A 13414-nucleotide genomic window follows, 5' to 3' on the forward strand; every position below is an offset into this window, starting at 1 on the left:
GGCAGAGGTTATTATCCACATTTTACAGATGAGGAAACTGAGGTTGACTCCTCTCTCTCACACCCACCTCATTCTGTTACCAATTCTGTCAGTTCTACTATAAAATATATCCAAATCTGAATCTAATAAAGCCTTTAGATCCAAACTTCAGTTTGTAGGAAATACAGGCAACAGAGGAACAAATTAAAGGGCATTTCAGAGAAGCAATCAGCCAAATCCAGAATGTGAGACCAGGACAATCTACAGGAGAACTGATCCGGTTCCTTCGACAGATCAGCCACAGCGGGGGGCGGGGAGGAATGGGGAGGGGACTTTTAATCTAGGAATCTCTAGATTAAAAGAGACTTAAGAGATATAAAAATCAAATGCAGGGACTTCCCTGGCGGTCCAGTGGTTAAGACTCCATGCTTCCACCGCAGGGGACACGGGTTCCATCCCTGGTCAGGGAACTAAGATCCTGCATGCCGTGCAGTGCAGACAAAAAAAAAAAAAATCAAATGCAACCTGTGGATCTTGTTTGGAACCTGGATCACTCAAGTCAACTGTAAAAAGATACATGTATCAGTTAGGGTCCTGGAAAGAGATGGCACACTCAACATGGGCAATCTGAGGAGGAAGGGATTACTTAAAGAGACACAGGCAGGTCTACAGAACCAAAAGGAATAGTGTAGTCGTCCAAGGCTGCCAAGAGTGGGGTACCCTTTTCATCTGAAGGGCTGAGGAGAGGGGGCAGTTACTGGAACACAAAGAGGGTAGCTATTTGGAAAAGGCTGCCTGACAAGAGTTGTGACCTTGCGTAGGCAGTTGTAGCTGGTCATCAATGACCAGGCAGAGAGGGAACCAGGACATAAATACCCGAATCTCTCTCTTCTTCCACCCTCTGGTTTCTTACCAGTGCCTCCCATTGGCTGAGCCCAACCAGAAGCAAGGGAGATGGATAATGTTGTCCATACAGATCAGCCTCTGGGGGCACAGAGTTGGGTGGAAAAGGGTGGAAAGTGGATCTGGAGGGGAAAACAGAAGATATCCAGGACAGACACATTTGAGAAAATCAGGGAGAATTTCATATGGGCAGGATTTTAGATGGTTCTAAGGGATTTCAAAAATTTTATTAGAGCATAATGGTGGTGTGGTTATATAAGAAAATGTTCATATATATGGAAATATGTAGGGGTGAAATTACAGGGAAATGGTTTAAAATATTACAGTAAAATAAGGGGACAGAGAGAGAGGAGGGGAGGGAAGGGAAGGATGAAAGGAATGAAGGAAAGAAAAAGAGAGGCAAAATATTGAATCTAGAGAATGGGTATTTTGTAGGCTGAATAATGGTCCTCAGAAATATCAGGTCCTAATCTCTGGAACCTGTACATGTTACCTTATGTGGCAAAGATTTTGCATGTACAATTGAATTACTGCTCTTGAAATGAGGAGATTATCCAGGATTATCCAACTGAGCCTTAATGCAATCACCAGCACCTGAGTAAGAGAGGAAAACTTGATACAGACAGAAGAGAAGGCAATGTGGCCATAGAGGCAGAGTGACATGGCCACTAGCCAGGAATACCAGCAGCCACCAGAAGCTGGAAGAGACAAGGAATGGCCTCCGCCCTAGAGCCTCTGGAGAGAACGCCAAAAAGAAAAAAAAAAGAAACTGATTTTGGAATTCTGGCCTCCAGAATTGTAAGAGAATAAATGTGTGTTGTTTTAAGCTGCCAAGCTTATGGTCATTTGTTACAGCAGCTGTAGGAAATTAATACAGGTGCACAGGGATTTATTATACTCTTCCCTCTCTTCCTGTGTGTTTGGAAACTTTTCTAATAAAGTTGTGTTTGAGCGTGCTCAGTTCACAACACTACCTATGAAATAGTCTTGCCAAGGAAACAGAATCAGCAAGTTCATCTACCAGTTTACAGGAAATAGAGAAGAGGAACAGATCATAGGGTACCCTCAGCAAATTCAGACAGCAGTGAATGCACAGAACAAGCAACCTAGTTTCTTCAACAAATAAATTATAAGGGAGAAAAAAGATGATGGAAGAACCTATAGATTATGAGAATTAAGAGGTATAGCAACCAAATTGCTATGTGTGAGCCTTTTTGGGATTCTGATTCAAACAAACTAGACAGAGAGTGAGAGAGAGAGAGAGAGAGAGAGAGAAGCAAAGAAAGAGAAACTTAAGAGACAATCAGAAATTTGAACACATCAGATATTCAATTATATTAAGGAATTAATGTTGATGGTTAGGTTAATGACTTCACAGTTATGTTAAAAAGAATTCTTATCCTTTAGAGAAACATATGAAATATTTACAGGTGAAATTATGTATTTGGGATTTGCTTCAAAATAAAATGGGACATACCTCAACTGAAAAAAATGGGTTGATAATTGTTGAAGTTGGCTGATGGTACATGGGGATCCATTATACCATTAAGTGCACTCTTGTATGTATTTGTAATTTTTTATAAGAAAAGGGTTTTTTTTGTTGTTTGTTCTTTAAAGTAATTCAACACTTGTTTAGATTTTAGAGGTGAGAACAACAGTGAAAAAGAAAATTGTCTCAATGCTATATAATGAATAATTGTGTCTTGGGATGGACTTTTCTTATGATAGTGTCTTATTAGAATGTTAGGTGCTGTATCTCATACAATGTAAATGGAAGTAAAAACGTTGTAACCTGGAAAATTCTGTTAAATGAAAGAAAAGAATAACAATAAAGATGCTGATGTCAATGATGTACAAACTGAGTGTGAATAAATTAGTCTCATGAAACTTGAGAGTGTAAAGAAGCACTCTCAAATTTATAAAATAATAAATTATTGTCCAAAATGATTATGTCAGTAACCAAAAGAATAAATTAAACTGAATCACTTTGCTGCACACCTGAAACTAACACAACATTGTAAATCAACTATACTTCAATTTAAAAAATAAAATAATTTTTTAAAAGGATGAATTAAATATTATAAGCAGGCATTTGACTCTAGCAGTCATTCTCACCAGGGGTTACTTTGTCCTCCAAGGACATTTGTCAATGTCTGGACACATTTTTGGTTGTCACAAGTGGCAGGGGAGGAGGGGACTGGGGTGCTGCTGACATCTAGTGGGTAGAGACCAGCAAGGCTGCCAACCAACCTACAATGTACAGAACAGTCCCTACAACAAAAATTTATTTGGCTCAACATGTTAATAGTGCTGAGGTTGAGAAACTCAGGATTATATCATCTACATTCTAAAGAGTTTACATATTCAAGTAGGCCTAAAAAAACCTTTTGAGGGAATTCCCTGCAGGCCAGTGGTTAGGACTCCAAGTTCTCACTGCCGAGGACCCGGATTCAGTCCCTGGTCGGGGAACTAAAATCCCACAAGACATGCAGCCAAAAAAATATATTTTGGGGATCTTATCATCAGGAAAATAAGGGATTGCTTATTTAAAGAGTGGCCTTGGGACTTCGCTGGTGGTCCAGTGGTAAAGAATCCACCTTCCAATGCAGGGGACACTGGTTCAATCCCTGGTCGGGGAACTAAGATCCCGCATGCCGCAGGGCAACTTAGCCCGTGTGCCACAACTACTGAGCTCTCACGCCTCAACTAGAGAACCCATGTGCAGCAAACTACAGAGCCCACGTGCCCTGGAGCCCGCATGCCACAACTAGAGAGAAGCCCAAGCGCCGCAACGAAGAGCCCGAGCGCCCCAACGAAAAGAGTCCTCGTGCCACAATGAGCCGCTTGCCACAACTGACCCGACACAGCCAAAAGAATTAATTGATTTTTTTTTAAGTTATGAAGGTTGGAAAGGAAAAGCAAAACTGTCATTTTCACATGCAATATGATTTACAGAAAAATTAAAGCAATTCCATGGACAAATTATTAGAATCAACAAAAGACTTCAGCAAGATTTCTGGATATAAAATCAATAATAAAAATCAATCATGTTCCAGGAATTCCCTAGCGGTCCAGTGGTTAGGACTCGGTGTTTTCACTGCCATAGCCCAGGTTCAGTTCCACAAGCTGCACGGCACAGCCAAACAAACAAACAAACAAAATCAATCATGTGCCTATAAACAAGCAATAAACAGAAAATGTCATTTTCAAGACACAATTTATGATACCAAGAAAACTATCTTGGCCGAAGATACATGTAAGGTCTTGATGGAGGAAATTATAAAATTATTGAAAAACAACTAAGAACTAGATGAACAGATAGATGTAAAATATTCATGCATGGGACTGTCAGTATAATAAAGATGGAAGTTCTTCCCAATTTAATCAATAAATTCAGTGCCAGTTCAATCAAAATCCTGATAGATGTTAATTAACTAGATGGTGGGAGTCCTTTTACAATGTTAGGGTTAGGGTTAGGGTTTACTATGATGTACACCTTAAATATCTTACAATTGCATTTGTCAATTATACCTCAGTAAAGCTGGGGGAAAAAATAGCATATGTAAAGCACTCAAAAAAAAAATCCCAATAGAGTTCTGCAAGGAACTTTACAAGCTGATCCTAAAATTCCAAATGAAAAAGCAAAGAGCCAAGAAATTTCTGAAGTACAATGAGAACATACAAACCATAAGGACACATGATAGAATTCCTCCTATGATGTATCGAGTCTTATTATAAAGTTATAGTAGTAAGACAGGGTAGTATTGAGTATTAACAAAGGGACAAGCAGATAGACCAAAGGAATAGAATAGAGATCCCAGAAAGAGAGATCACAAATAGAGATCACACATATGGAAACTTGATACATATGACAGAGTTGCCATTACAGATCAATAAAAGAAGAGTAGATATTGGTGCAAATCATTGGCTATCCATTAGGGGAAAAAAATAATAAAATTAGATTCCTACCTCGCACCATATCCAGAATTAAATTCCAACTGACATAAAGACCTAACTATGAAAAGCAAAATATAAAAAGCTTTGGGAGAAAATAGGGGACAATATCTTTATGAGCTAAGGGTCTGGGAAATTTTCTTAAATTAAGACATAGAAATTATAAATAACAAAGAAAACTTTTATAAATATGACCATATAAAGTTTAAAACTGTGTATATCAAAGGATACTATAAAAATAGTAAAGAGACAAGTCACAGACCAGGAGTAGATATTTGTATCATATATATCAAAGAATTTTCAGGCATAATATAATATAAATTTCTAAAAATCAAAAACAAGAAAAGCCCAATAGAAAAATGGGTAAAAGAAGAAGTAGGCAATTTACAGAAGAAAAAGACTAAAGGCTAAGAAACCATAAAAATATGGTCAACATTACAGAAAATCAGGAATTCAAATTAAAACAACCAACCACCAAATTGGAAAAAATGAAAGTCTGCCAATTCCAAGTATTGGGAAGGATGTAAAAAAAATAGAAACCCTGGGCTTCCCTGGTGGCGCAGTGGTTGAGAGTCCGCCTGACGATGCCGGGGACACGGGTTCGTGTCCCAATCCGGGAAGATCCCACATGCCACGGAGCGGCTGGGCCCGTGAGCCATGGCCACTGAGCCTGCGCGTCCAGAGCCTGTGCTCTGCAACGGGAGAGGCCAGAACTGTGGGAGGCCCGCGTACCGCAAAAAAAAAGAAAAAAAAATAGAAACCCTCATTACACTGATAAAAAGAAACTACAAATGGCACCACCATTTTGGAAATTAATTTCATAATAAAGTTGAAAATGCACATTATTCCTAGTTACATACTGGAAATATTAATATTTGTATGTTTCTCAATGTAATCCTATACATATGTAAAAATGAACAGAGCTACATGTAATAACCTGGACAATAAACATAATGTTAGACTAGAAAAGCAAGTTGCAGAAGGATGCATACAGCATGATACTATTTCCTAAGACTTTAAACATTATTATTATTAGTGGACACACTACATATGCATCAACATATAAAGACAAATTCAGGTTATGATTACCTCTGGGGAGAAAGGGAGGGAGGAGGTTTAGTGAGGATACACAGGAGATTCCTATTATATCTGTAATATTCTAATTAACTCAGCAGTAGGTGCACAGGAATTTGTAATACGTATTTATATATATAACCTATAACCTAAGTCTGAGATTTGCCTAGATAATTTGTAGAATAAGTCAAGAAAATGCCACAATGTATATCAAGATTTACTATAAAGTTAAAGTAATTAAGATAGGATGGGGGGGCTTCCCTGGTGGCGCAGTGGTTGAGAGTCCGCCTGCCGATGCAGGGGACACGGGTTCGTGCCCCGGTCCGGGAAGATCCCACATGCCACGGAGTGGCTGGGTCCGTGAGCCATGGCCGCTGAGCCTGCGCATCCGGAGCCTGTGCTCCGCAACGGGAGAGGCCACAACAGTGAGAGGCCCGCGTACCTCAAAAAGAAAAAAAGAAAAAAAAAAAAAAAAAAGATAGGATGGGGAATTCCCTGGCGATCCGGTGGTTAGGAGTCTGCACTTTCACTGCGGAGGGCCCAGGTTCAATCCCTGCTCAGGGAACTGAGATTCTGCAAGTCAGCCATGCACTCACGGAGAGAAAAAAAGCACAAAGAAAGACAAATAGTGCAAACGAAGAGAATAGAGAAAGAATCACTGGAGGAGGGGGATTACTACAAAACCAGAGGCCTCAGAACCCATAAGTCACTTGGGCAGCAGGTTCACTATGAGAGCCCTTTCGGGGATGGCCAGCCCTGATGTTTGGCAGCCCTGAATCCTCTTACTCCTCCTCGTCAAAAACTCAGTTTCTCTCTCTGACTCTCTCTCTCTCTCTCTCTCTCTCTCTCTCTTTCTCATTTACTCATCTTCCCTCAAACTCTGCCTCTTACCAACTGGGCCCCCTGGGCCTCAGATTCTTCATTTGTAAAGCAGGAATGACTGCCGACCTCATCATGGCATTACGTCTGTAAAGGACAGTGCTGGGCAGCTAGTCCTCATTCTCCTCCCTCCTCTCCCTCTTCTTCTCCCTCATCCTCTCCCTCCTCTGGTCAGGGCTGAGCCCCACCTGCTCCCCCTCTTCAGCCTGGGCACACCTTTGACAGCAGTAAGAACTGCTCCCCTCCACCAGCTTGTAAGAGGGGTCACCTCATCCTGCACTGGATCCTGAAAGGAAGACTTGGGGTGTGGCGGGGCCCCCAGGGGTGAGATAAGGGGGAGAAGATCCAGGTCCAGCGGAATCAAGGGCAAGGGTCTCCCTGAGGATTTAGGGCAGAAGTGGACTTAGGTCTTAGGTTGGAAGGAGCCTTAGACCTTCCGGCCCCACTCCTCACCCGAGCAGATAGAGGAGGGGGAGGACATGGGAAGCCCCCAGAGTCTGGGCACTGCACTTGGAACTCTTACTGCTAGACTGCCCTGTGACTGTTGTTAAAAGAGAGATCAGGAATTCCCTGGCAGTCCAGTGGTTAGGACTCCACACTTTCAGGGCCGGGGCCCCAGAAACCTGTGTACAATCCCTGGTTGGGGAAAAAACATCCCACAAGTCACAAGGGCAGCCAAAAATAAGAGAGGTCTCCAAGGGGTAACTCGGGGGGTTTCCTCCAGACAGCAAAATTGGGTGTTTTGAGAACAAGGATCAGAGGGAGTCTTTTCACTGTGTGTCCATTTATATCTACTGAACTTTTAACTTGCTCATTTGTTACCTCTTTAAAAAATTTTTTTTTATTTTTAATAAATAAAAAAGAAGTGGAGGGACTTCCCTGGTGGTGCAGTGGTTAAGAATCCGCCTGCCCCAGAGGGAAGACAGCAGAAGCAAGAAGAACTACAATCCTGCAGCCTGTGAAACAAAAACCACATTCATAGAAAGATAGACAAGATGAAAAGGCAGAGGGCTATGTACCAGATGAAGGAACAAGATAAAACCCCAGAAAAACAACTAAATGAAGTGGAGATAGGCAACCTTCCAGGAAAAAAATTCAGAATAATGATAGTGAAGATGATACAGGACCTCGGAAAAAGAATGGAGGCAAAGATCGAGAAGATGCAAGAAACGTTTAACAAAGACCTAGAAGAACTAAAGAACAAACAAATAGAGATGAACAATACAATAACTGAAATGAAAAATACACTAGAAGGAATCAATAGCAGAATAACTGAGGCAGAAGAACGGATAAGGGACCTGGAAGACAGAATGGTGGAATTCACTGCCGCGGAACAGAATAAAGAACGAAAAGAAATGAAGACAGCCTAAGAGACTTTTGGGACAACATTAAACGCAACAATATTCACATTATAGGGGTCCCAGAAGGAGAAGAGAGAGAGAAAGGACCCGAGAAAATATTTGACGAGATTATAGTCGAAAACTTCCCTAACATGGGAAAGGAAATAGCCACCCAAGTCCAGGAAGTGCTGAGAGTCCCAGGCAGGATAAACCCAAAGAGAAACACGCCGAGACACATAGTAATCAAACTGGCAAAAAGTAAAGACAAAAAAAATTATTGAAAACAGCAAGGGAAAAATGACAACTAACATACAGGGAACTCCCATAAGGTTAACAGCTGATTTCTCAGCAGAATCGCTACAAGCCAAAAGGAAGTGGCATGATATATTTAAAGTGATGAAAGGGAAGAACCTACAGCCAAGATTACTCTACCCGGCAAGGATCTCATTCAGATTCAACGGAGAAATCAAAAGCTTTACAGATAAGCAAAAGCTAAGAGAATTCAGCACCACCAAACCAGCTCTACAACAAATGCTAAAGGAACGTCTCTAAGTGGGAAACACAAGAGAAGAAAAGGATCTACAAAAACAAACCCAAAACAATTAAGAAAATGATAATAGGAACATACATATCAATAATACCTTAAATGTGAATGGATTAAATACTTAACCAAAAGACATGGGCTTGCTGAATGGATACAAAAACAGGACCCATATATAGGTATGGGTATGTCTACAAGAGACCGACTACAGACCTAGGGATACTTACAGACTGAAAGTGAGGGGATGGAAAAAGATACTCCATGCAAATGGAAATCAAAAGAAAGCTGGAGTAGCAATACTCATATCAGATAAAATAGACTTTAAAATAAAGAATGTTACAAGAGACAAGGAAGGAAAACCAAAGATACTACAAAAGAAGAAAATTACAGGGGGCTTCCCTGGTGGCGCAGTGGTTGAGAATCCGTCTGCCGATGCAGGGGACACGGGTTCGTGCCCCGGTCTGGGAGGATCCCACATGCCGCGGAGCGGCTGGGCCCGTGAGCCATGGCCGCTGAGCCTGCGCGTCCGGAGCCTGTGCTCCGCAACGGGAGAGGCCACAGCAGTGAGAGGCCCGCGTACCGCAAAAAAAAAAAAAAAAAAAAAAAAGAAGAAGAAAATTACAGACCAATATCACTGATGAATATAGATGCAAAAATCCTCAACAAAGTACTAGCAAACAGAATCCAACAACATATTAAAAGGATCATACACCATGACCAAGTGGGATTTATCCCAGAGATGCAAGGATTCTTCAATATATGCAAATCAATCAATGTGATACACCATATTAACAAATTGAAGAATAAAAACCATATGATCATCTCACTAGATGCAGAAAAAGCTTTTGGCAAAATTCAACACTGATTTATGATAAAAACTCTCCAGAAAGTGGGCATAGGGGGAACCTACTTCAACATAATAAAGGCCATATATGACCAACCCACAGCAAAAAATAAAATAAAATAAAATACCTAGGAATAAACCTACCTAGGGAGACAAAAGACCTGTACGCAGAAAACTATAAGACACTGATGAAAGAAATTAAAGATGATACAAACAGATGGAGAGACACACCATGTTCTTGGATTGGAAGAATCAATATTGTGAAAATGACTATACTACCCAAAGCAATCTACAGATTCAATGCAATCCCTATCAAATTACCAATTGCATATTTTACAGAACTAGAACAAAAAAATCTTAAAATTTGTATGGAGACACAAAAGACCCCGAATAGCCAAAGCAGTCTTGAGGGAAAAAAACGGAGCTGGAGGAATCAGACTCCCTGGCTTCAGACTATATACAAAGCTACAGTAATCAAGACAACATGGTACTGGCACAAAAACAGAAATATAGATCAAGGGAACAGGATAGAAAGCCCAGAGATAAACCCATGCACCTATGGTCAACTAATCTATGATGAAGGAGGCAAGGATATACAATGGAGAAAAGACATTGTCTTCAATAAGTGGTGCTGGGAAAACTGGACAGCTACATGTAAAAGAATGAAATTAGAACACTCCCTAACACCATACACAAAAATAAACTCAAAATGGATTAGAGACCTAAATGTAAGACCGGACACTATAAAACTCTTAGAGGAAAACATAGAAAGAACACTCTTTGACATAAATCACAGCAAGATCTTTTTTGATCTACCTCCTAGAGTAAAGGAAATAAAAACAAAAATAAACAAATGGGGGAAAAAAAAAAAAAAGAATCTGCCTGCCGGTGCAGGGGACATGGATTCGAGCCCTGGTCCGGGAAGATCCCACATGCCGCGGAGCAACTAAGCCCGTGCACCACAACTACTGAGCTCTAGAGCCTGTGAGCCACAACTACTGAGCCCATGTGCCACAACTACTGAAGTCCGTGTGCCTAGAGCCCGTGTGCTGCAACAAGAGAAGCCCCACAATGAGAAGCCCACACACCCCAACAAAGAGTAGCCCCCACTGGCCATAACTAGAGAAAGTCCGCATGCAGCAACAACGACCCAACGCAGCAATAATTAATTAATTTAAAAAGAATAAAAGAAGTGGAGTCTGAGGTCAGACTTACTTATGTCTAAATCCCGCTGCTGCCTCGTAGCTGTGGCATATCGGGAAAGTTTCTTAACCTCTCTGAGCCTATATCGAAACACAGCTGCAAAATGAGGATAATGGTATCTATCTACTTCATAAAGGTATCACATAATTAAATCAGATAATACTTGCAAAATCAGTGAGCGGTATGTCTGACTCACAGTAAGCATGTGATAAATGCTAGCCAGTTTTTTTTATCAGCAGCTTGTGTGGAGTCCCAGGGCCGTCAGGAAGCTGCACTCAGACAGCTGGGAAAGGCAGCCCCTTGCGTCATGCTCCATGATGTGACCCAGACCCCCAGCTCTGCTCCTGGCTGCCCCCCAGTACACAAACAGGGTCCAACGGTGGGGAGGTGAGAAGTGGGGATAATGTTGCTGACTGCGCCCCACCCCCTGCCCCAGCTGAGCAGTACCACCCAAGGATCTTGGGGACCTGTTTCAGGGTGTGAGGAGTTTCTATGATTGTATGTGTGACCGCATCGATGTGTGTGTGTGTGTGTGCGTGTGCGTGTGGAGAGGTTTGTTTGCCGTGAGTGAGTGGAGGGTCTTTCAAGTCTGGGCTTCTTGTGTCCTGCAAGTGTTCATGTGTTCTGTGCATCAGCGCTATCGTACATGTTGTATGTCTATAAGGATGTGTATTTCATCCTGTGAGTTACAATATACATCCTACAAGGGACTACTGTGCCAATTGTGACAGCGTGTGTACTGCGTGTAGTGGGTGGGGTCAGCAGATGTCAAGGGTCTGTTGTATGACGTGTATTTGTGAGGGGCCATGAACGGTGTCTGCGGGTGATGAGGGTGTGTTTTCTGTGAAGTGTGTGAGGGAATGCCACGTCTGTTGGTGATTGTGTGTGTTAAATGTCTATGAGGGGTGAAAGAATGTGTGCTGTGTCTGTGAGTGATAAAGGGCGTTGTGTGTCCATGAGGGGTGCTGACGGGGGGGATGTCTGACATAACCCAGCTCTGCGGACCCCTCCAGAGCCTGACCCGCCTCAAGGATTGTGCAGAGCAGCCAGACAAAGCAGACAAACCTGACCCTCTCACCCAGGCCACCAGCCTCTTACCTGAGAAAGTGCAGGGACAGTGGTCTAGGAGGCGACAAGAGGCCGAGGGGGAGGTTGGGACCGCCGAGAGCATGTTTCCTGCCGGCTTCTCAGGGAGCTCAGGAAGCGAGCAACGAACAGGAAGGAGGCAGAAGGCGGGCCCAGTCCCAGGTGCGTGACTCACTTTACAGCTGCAATCCCCAGTTAGCAGTGGCGGATGAAGGATCAGGGAAGCCCGGGAAGCCAGCTCCTTGGGTGGGGCCCCAACTCCAAGGTCACCAAGAATACTCACACCCAGCCCGAACGCCCGCTCTCTCTCTCTCTCTCTCTGCTAATCAGCTCAGCCAGCAACACAGGGCTGGTCCATCTAATGCAGAGCCCCTCTGGGAGGCCGGGCCGGGCCTGGGCTGGTAGAGAAGGAGGAACTGGGTTCCTGGTCTGAGGGGGAGATGGGCCCTGACCTAGGGAGGGCTCAGCCCTGTTTCAGGAGCCCGAGCTTCTGTGGGTGCCGCCCCAATCCAGCGAGCCCCATGGTGCTAGAAAATGACCAAAGCTGCTTTCAGAAGATAACCCTGTCTGAGAGGACGCACAGCCAGTCTTGCCCACAGGAAGCCACGGTCCAGTGGGTGTGACAACCTGCCCACAAGTGCCCCCAGCCAAGGAGGAGACAGCCTGCCCTCAGGGATGCCCAGTCTGTAAGGAAAGAGAAAATTCTGCCTCCTGAAACCAGCCCCGTGTGAGGGGAGATGCAGCATCCCGGCTGTCCTGACCCCCAGTCTGAGAGGGAAGATAGATCCTTGCTCTGAGAAGTACCTAGTCTGACCATGGTAAAGCACCAGAGTTCTGTCAAAGCCTAGGACTGTGCCCGGGCTCCGACTGCGCATTCTGCACTGCGAGTTATCTCCACCTCCATCTCCCACCCCACCTCCCCGAAAAATCAGATTGGGCTTAGCAGGAAGCAGAGGTGTCAGGCCACAGAGAGAAGCAAACTGGGCCCTGGCATAGGTGGACATTCTCAAATACCAACTCTAAGAATCTACGAGACCGGGCTTTGACTGCCGCCTCTGGTCTTCAGCTGGAGCCCGCTCGGAGCCTCAGCGTCCTGGGTCAGTAACAGCCACACATACTCCCTCTGTTAGACCTGGCATGACACCTGAGCACATAATAGGAACTCGGTAAGTGAAAATCACTTTATTTACCCAAGTTCCTGCCTGGTGTCCCAGAACTGGAAGTCAAATCCTTTCTCCACATCAGACTCAGTCGGAGAACTTGTTAAAAATGAAGGTTTAAAACAAAAGCAGGTTCTCAGATTCTACTTCAAGAGAGATTCTGAATCAGCAGTGCTAGTCATGGGGCCAAGGAAATGAATTTTTAACAAGCACCCAGGTGATTCCACGGTAGGAAGTCCATGTTGCAGAGCAGGCTTGGAGGGAGCCAGGGACTAGGCAAGGAGAGCCCATTACCTAAGAGCTCTTTCTAGCCACGCTTACCTGCTCTGAGCCACAGGTGTAGGGCGAGGATTTTGGCATCTGTAGCAGAACCCAAGCTCTCCCCACCCCCTACCTCCCGGCGGACTGGCTGTCCCTGCCTGACGTTCCAGTGCTGGTGGGGTTAACCCGG

General features: G+C 43.6%; 1 protein-coding gene across 1 annotated transcript in view; it reads right to left on the reverse strand.

Moving 5' to 3' along the window:
• Positions 1-11888, reverse strand: part of PTAFR (platelet activating factor receptor) — a gene marked incomplete at its 3' end in the record, with an annotated part of 36396 nt that extends 24508 nt beyond the window's left edge. Inside the window, exon 1 of the mRNA XM_079728502.1 lies at positions 11816-11888. The remainder of the gene's footprint in view (positions 1-11815) is intronic.
• Positions 11889-13414: the final 1526 nt, after the last annotated feature.

The sequence above is a fragment of the Hyperoodon ampullatus genome (genome assembly GCF_949752795.1).
Source record: "Hyperoodon ampullatus genome assembly, chromosome: 2".
Taxonomy (NCBI): domain Eukaryota; kingdom Metazoa; phylum Chordata; class Mammalia; order Artiodactyla; family Ziphiidae; genus Hyperoodon; species Hyperoodon ampullatus.